Raw genomic sequence first — 7,311 nt, 5'->3', positions numbered from 1 at the left:
GTTCTTCACAGTCAGAACAGCTAAAGGTAGCAGTACAGCTTAAATAATAATAAGAATAATTAATAATAATACATCTCTTTGTACTTTCTAAAACCAGCCTGTTTGCCTTTGCTTCACAAATGGCCTATCTGTGTGAGACCTGAAAGCCAACCTTAGAGGAACCTATTGTTTCTCTTCCAAGAAATCGTTCTGCACCTAGAGAAACACTTGTTCATTTTAATCAGAAACCTTTGGGCTGGCCGGCCGGCCGGCCGGCTGGCTGTGCCACGCTGTAAACGGAGGGCTGAGTGCAGGCCAGGGAATCTGAGCCTATCTTCAGGGTGAGATATTTGATTACACAAGGGATGGGAGCTGATTGCCAGTCCTCCCATCTGGAGAAATATTTCTGGGTGGCAGGAGCTAAGGATAGGGCGACAGAAAGCGATCCACTGAAGAGAGTGGGGTGAGGTGAGGAGAAGAGGCTGGATGCCGGCCGGGCCTGCGTCAGCTGCGAGGAGGCCGGCATCACCTCTCTCCTGTGTCTGTCCAAAAGGGAACTCAGTCGGACTAAATTGTGGTGGGTTCAGTTGGTGCTGTTTCCCACTGGTCTACAGCTCTCCCTCCTCACGATCACCCAAATAAACCCATTTTCACTGCACTGGCTAGTGGGCTCACTTACTGATACATCCTCTGGGTTTTCCCGAGACGGTGGAGTGGAAGGAAAGGCAGGCTCTCCTTGAATACCCCTCCCTCTGGAGCAAAGGCAGTGGTTCTCCCTCTTTTCCCCCTACAGTCGGAATTTATAGTAGTCCCCATTATCCATGGGGGGTAAGTTCCAAGACCCCCCCAGTGGATGCCTGAAACCACAGCTATTACCGAACCCTAAACATACCTTTCACTACAGGAAGCACTTTATGGCTTCTCTTTGATGTATCCGAATTGCCAGCTTCACTGCTCTTGTGCTTTGGTGTGTTTATTAAGGAAAATAAGAGTTACTTGAACACAAGCACTGTGATACCGGGACAGCTGATCTGATAACCGTGATGGCAGCTAAGAGACTAACAGAATAGCGTGTACAGCGTGGATATACTGGACAAAGGGACGATTCACGTCCCAAGCAGATGGAGCAGGACAGAGCATGGTGGCACAAGATTTCCTCTTCCTACTCAGGACAGCAGGAAATTTCAAATTTATGAATTGTTTATTTCTGGAATTTTTCATTTAAAATTTCGGCCCACGGTTGACTGCAGGGAACTGAAACTGAGGAAGGCAAAACCACAAACAAGGGGGCCTGCTGCACCGCTTTCATAGCTCTCAATACATCACATCCTCACTGGGGCTTACAGTCCTCTCTCCCCACCTGAATGCAAACCACGTGATGCCAATGACCGCACATTCCACTTGCTAGTAGAGCCAGTATCTAGTGCCGCATCTGGCACAAATAAATTGAATAAGTTCAATAAGCGTGTCAACCAAAAGAGGGAAAAACCCAGGCTAGGTTGGAAGCAGCGATGACATTATTGCATACATTTTCCAAAGTATAGCAAGACCTTGAAGTACGGGGAGAATCATGAAAAAGAATGAGTCATCCAGGGAGAGCAGAGTGAGGCTAATAGGACCAGTAAAATTTTAGACATTGAATGGTTTAAGAGCATGGCAGTTGGTTGTTGCTTTATGTTAAATGATAGCTCAAATATGTGCGTGATCCTCAAATGCCAGTCTCAGACTTTCTGGGCAGATCAGAGTATAATAGTCATATAATTTATATGCACTTGTATTTTATTTCGAATTTTTCATGTACTGGATTGCCCTTCTATTGGAAATAATTGGGACCATTTGTTGAGTTCTCGCCATGAGCCAAGCCCTGTGTGACATTCTCCAGTTTTAACTGTCACAGCAGCACTTCGAAGCTCGTCCTCGTTGTGCACGTGCGTGTGAGTGAGCTCACACTGGTCATGAGGCAGCCTGACCCTGTGCTCGGAGAGTCTCAGTTTCCAAACTCTGACTCATAATTATGGGACTTCAGGGAAGTTATTTAACCATTGTCCTTAAAACCATATTTGGAAAGAAATCAAAGTTTGTCTTGGCCAAACCACCCCGGGTCAGTGCAGATAGAAGAGCAATGGTATGCGAATGTCTTGTTGCGTGTCGCATACACACATATTTACGTGAACTTCGTGACCTCTTTGTTCCCTTTCTTTGGGACTAGAGGAGAGAAGATTCTAAGGTCAGGCTTACTTTTTTAATTGTGCTAGTTCCAGAGTTTGGAAGAGTCCATTCAGCTCACAAGCTGGACAGGCCTTTCTTTCGGACATGAAGGATGTATGACCTGTTCAGCCAAAAGCCCCACCACAAAAACTTCATTGAACTTGTTACACATTATCTTCCAAATATCAACTCAGATTAAAAGGACCGTCTGGCCCACTGACAATTATCCATTGGCTTCTGTACAGTGTGATATTGTACGGTGCTTCCTCAGGAACTATAATTAGGTGATTGTGTAAGGAGTCCACTGTGCACGTTTGAATAGCGACTCTATTTGGCCCATGATGTCATGCACTCACACTAGTTCCTTCTCATCATATGGCCTTCGCTGTGGTGTGGTTGGAATTCAATACGCGTGAAATCAGACCTTCACTGAGTTTTCCGTGAAGTAATGATAGCACTTAGGGTGAATCATTTGGGACAAGAGCCTTTACATACCTGAAATAATTATGATGTCAGAGTTGAGAGTTCTGCGAAGTTCACTTTCTAGCTCTTCAATCTGGATAAGTTCCTCAGCCTCGCAGAGACTTCCTTTGTACACCTGGAAACTGGGGCTCGTGCTACCCGCAACCCCAGCAGGCTATAATGTGTAGTGTATAAATGACATCCCTCTTTCTCTCCTTTCACACCTTGTCAGTGACCACCTCTTTAGGACCTCTCAACTCTTTCCATGTTTCTCTGTCTCCATGGTCACCATCCTGGTCCCAGGTCTGTCCTTTCTTGCCTTGGACACTACACTCATCTGCCGACAGGTTTCACCGCCCCCACTCCTACACCCTCTAATAGACTTGCCGCTTCCACGGTGGTCTTTCTGGACAATCACTTGGAACACAGCCTCTAGCTTAAAACCTTCCAGTGGCATCTCTGTGCTCTTAGGATACAGCTCAAATTCCTCATTTTGACCCTTAAGACCCTGCATGATCTGTCCTTGTCTATATCTAAAAACCTCATGTTAGGCCACACTCCCTCTCTATTAGAATTCCAGCCAAATCAGCTTATTTTTTTAGCAACTGAGATACATCAAGAACTCTCTCTTTAAAAGACCTTTTCACTGGACTTTCCTTTCACCTAGAGCATTCTCCCCACCCGCCCCTTCTCAGCCTCTTCCCATGTGCTACTAACTCCAGATCTTCTTTCAAGAACTAACTGGAAATGCCGCTTCCTTGGGAAATTCTCCTGAGACACCCTCCCCCATCATGTGATCTCCTGATAAATGGTCCTGCTCCTTTATAGCACACCACAATTCCAATTAAATAATTATTTGGGAATAGTTTTGTTTAAAGTCTGTCTCTCCCTCTTGACTGTTTCTTGAACCCAGCTTTTTTTTCAGCATATCATATGACACATGGTGTTCATTGATAAACATAATGGAGGGGATAAAGTTTATTACTCCTCTCTAAATTTATTTCTGCCATTTTTTTTTTCAGTTGAACATCCTTTGCTATTTAATCTCCAGCCTCCTCTTGGTCGAGAGGGCAGATGGCTCAATGTGAGGGAATCCCATTTCTGGGTTTTCTTAGCTGCCAAGGGCTATTTGGAAAGCATGGTATGAATCAAGAAGAGTCATCAACCCACTGAATGTCAGAGTTAGAAATAAGCTGAGGGTTCACTGAACTCCATTGGCCATATTTCATAGATGACTCATTGATCCTCATAGCAGCCTTGAGAAGAAAGTAGGGCAAATATTGTTTATCCTCATTTTACACATGAGAAATCAAGAACACAGAGTATAGTTGACTTACACCAATGTCCATGGTCAATCCAATTTATCAGTACAAAAGCCTGATTGGGTCCCTGAGCTTCTGGTTCTTGGGCGAAAGTTTTTCCTACTGGATCGCTCTGCATCTCTTACGAATAAATACTTGGACACTCGATTTCTGGTAAGGAATACATCGGCCAGAGAGCTACAGCTGTGAGCAAAGCGAAGTTCTGCTTCCTTCTCTTCCTCGCTCATTTGGTGGTGGCGACATCTGTAACCCATCTTTCCATCTGTCATATGGAACTGCCTACAGTCAGACGGCATGATGGGAAGAGAGTGTAGGCACCGTGGAGTCAACCACACCTGAGTTTAAATCCTGGCTCTGCTACTTACAACTGAGTGACCCTAACAAGGTTAATAGGAACCACTCTGATGGCAGTAACTGATTGCCTCTCGTTAGCTTCTTTCAGTATTAAATGAGGTAGTGCTCATAAGATGCAGAGAAAACAAAGGCAATCCATTGACTATTTATCCTAACATCAAAGGTAGCCTTCAGCAACAGGTTGAGGTGATAAAATTCGGGAAAGGCCACCCTTTGGGCAGAAAGAAGTGTAGGGAGTTGTCAGAAGGACAAAGCGAACCCCAGGGATGTGAATAAAAGGGGGGCAGCTGTGCAGGCTGCTGCGGATTGTATGTCAGCTGTAGTCTCGTTGGCTGCCTCCTGATTCCATGCGTCTCCCCGTGTATCACGTGTCATTGTGTGTGCTCGCTCACGGGGGCGGGAGGAGCAGGACGTAGGCAGTGTCCCAGCAGCTCCCCTCACCCCAGCAGCATCAACGTATTTCTGCACAAATTATATTTACTGTCTCCGCATTTGGATAGGGAAAGTTAAAAAAAAATGGGAGCAAATGTTTATAAATTAATTTGACTGCATATCTGAGAATGGTTTCATTCTTAAAGCCATTTAGGGGGTTTGGTTTTTCTAAGCTGTGACCCCACAAAAAGGTATCCAGAAATACTGCTTTAAGGAGCTTAACTAAGCTGTGTACATAGTCGTATGACGTGTACCTTCTTCCCACTCTAGAAGTCGAAGTCTAAAAAGACCATCCCTAAAGATTTAACTAGAAGGTGTACATGGAGGACAGTTTTTCATGATCAACATTTAAATTACAATTAAATGGCAGGCTCAGGAGCAAGGAAGAGGGGTTGTGGAAAGAGGAGGCAGGTGATCAAAGTAGCAAGACTCGGTTAAAAAAGTGAAGAGGCCAGGTCATTCTTGGTGTGGGCTGTCTGTCTGTTCCTCAGTAGCTTCTCAGATGGGCAGAAGTCATGGCGCTGGCAAATTTACCAGGTCCAAGGGCTGTGCGTCGACTCACAGGTTCCGTCACTGAATTTTGTCTACAAATCAAGGGCAAGTTCAGGTGCAGACCCATCGTCCTCAAGTACTCAAGACTGAGATGAAAGCAGATGGCTTGAATTAGTTAATTTTCAGCATGAAATCACCATGGCAGGGTCTGGAACCCCACACTGGCATCGCAAGCCTGTTCCCTCCTTGCAGCAGACACTGAGACCCAGGCAAATTGGAGAAATTAAACGTCTGACAGGGAGAGGGAGAGAGAGCTTCTGAGTCAGCCCTGCCACCAGGGATCAAGGGCACCCAGACCCCAAGCCAAGGCTCCTGTTTCTTGGGAGAACACTGCCCACATCGGCATCTGTGAGAGCTCTGCCTTGCTGCCATTGCCAAAGAACCCCATTTGGAGGGGCATATCTTTTTTTTTTTTCCTAAGGAGAAGACAAAGCTTTCTCTCCTTCATAAGGTTGTAATGTCAAATATTCCCCAAAGATTGAAAGTGATGAATCCAAGTTAATGAATGAGCTATCCAGGATGGCAAAGATATGGGTCGTGTACATATTTCTTGAAATATCCTCTTTGTATAAAGAAGGCAGTGATGTGTAGCGGCTGGGGGAGAAAAGAAGGTAGTCGTTGATCTGGAAAATTGGATTCCGACTAGCTTAGGTTAGTTAAATTGTTGAAAACAAGGAACCAAGCAGTACATATCTAGGTGGATCGGGGAAGACACAGTGGTAGTGGCCGTCAATATGATTCACACGGAGGCTCTGTCTCCAGGCCCCACCCTCCTGCTTCCACCCACATCCCTGGGACCTCAGCCATCCCACGGCATCGGCGATCCCATGGGTGCTGGTGGCCCTTGATTCTCAGGGCGTGTCTACCTCCCAGTTTTCCAGCTCCCAGAGTCTACAGGGCATTATCTTCTTTGGGTACCTGCAGGCTCTGGCACTTGCTTCAGTTTTACCTTGTCCTTCAATCCCAGTAGACTGGAAGCATTTTCAGGGCAGAGGCAGTGTCCTGGTGACCACACAGTGCAGGCAGGAAGTGCTCACTCTCTGCTCATTTGGTAGAACAAAATGCAATCATTTTTGAGAAAGGCATGCCTTCTAGATATCCGTAGAAAAATAAAAATGCCTCCCAATTGATTGCTAAAAATGGCATTCCTGAGTTGTCTGGTGAGGACAGAAAGTACTCACATCCATCCCCTAGAAGAGGATTGAATTAGCGCCTAAGAAAGGTCAAAGGATCAACTCTTTTTTTTTCTTTCCTCTCAGCTCTTGTGTTTTGTATGTGGTGGTGCGTTTTTGTGGGAAGCTTGGAAAGCCTTTTCTTGGATAACGGGATGTTTGAATTGATGAGGGGACTTAAAGGAGATTTGATATGTGATGACAGGAGGAAAGAACGGGGAAAAGCTCGACTCACTGGGCCTTAACCGCACAAACAGACCAGGCCAAAGGTGTTGGTGGCGGTGAGGTTGTGATTAGGGAATCTTCACTTGACTGGGTCTCTGCTGCTCCTGGGAGGCCCTGGGCCATCTGACTGTGTTTCAGAGCTGCGCTCAACGGGCTTGTTGAAACAGTCAGCGTTACAGATGCGTTGCAGCTTTACTTCTGGATTTTATTTTTCCAGAGGGCAGATACCATTTGCTCTTCAAACTGCTGCTAATGCCTGATAAAGCTAAATTCAGATAAATTCTTCAGATAAATTCTTCAGCTTTCAGACTGAACTCTGCTTATGACTATATTCTCTCACTAAGGCCAGGAAAATATTCAGAACCAGCGCAGCCTTGTTGAACATATTCCCAGATCAGTATTCTTAAACTATTATCTTCACTGTGTCTTTCCTCTGCTCAGGCATCTCCAGTGGTCTGCATCTTGCTATGCAAATCGTGGTTTGAGGACCAGCAGCACTGACATCACCTGGCGGCTTGTTAGAAATGCAGACTCTCAGACTCCATCCTAGACCTACTGAAGCAGAATCTGCATTAGAACAAGATTCCTGGGTGTTTCGTATGCAC

Source organism: Pteropus vampyrus, unplaced genomic scaffold, assembly GCF_000151845.1.
Source record: "Pteropus vampyrus isolate Shadow unplaced genomic scaffold, Pvam_2.0 Scaffold172, whole genome shotgun sequence".
Taxonomy (NCBI): Eukaryota; Metazoa; Chordata; class Mammalia; order Chiroptera; family Pteropodidae; genus Pteropus; species Pteropus vampyrus.
Note: the sequence above shows the minus strand (reverse complement) of the source record.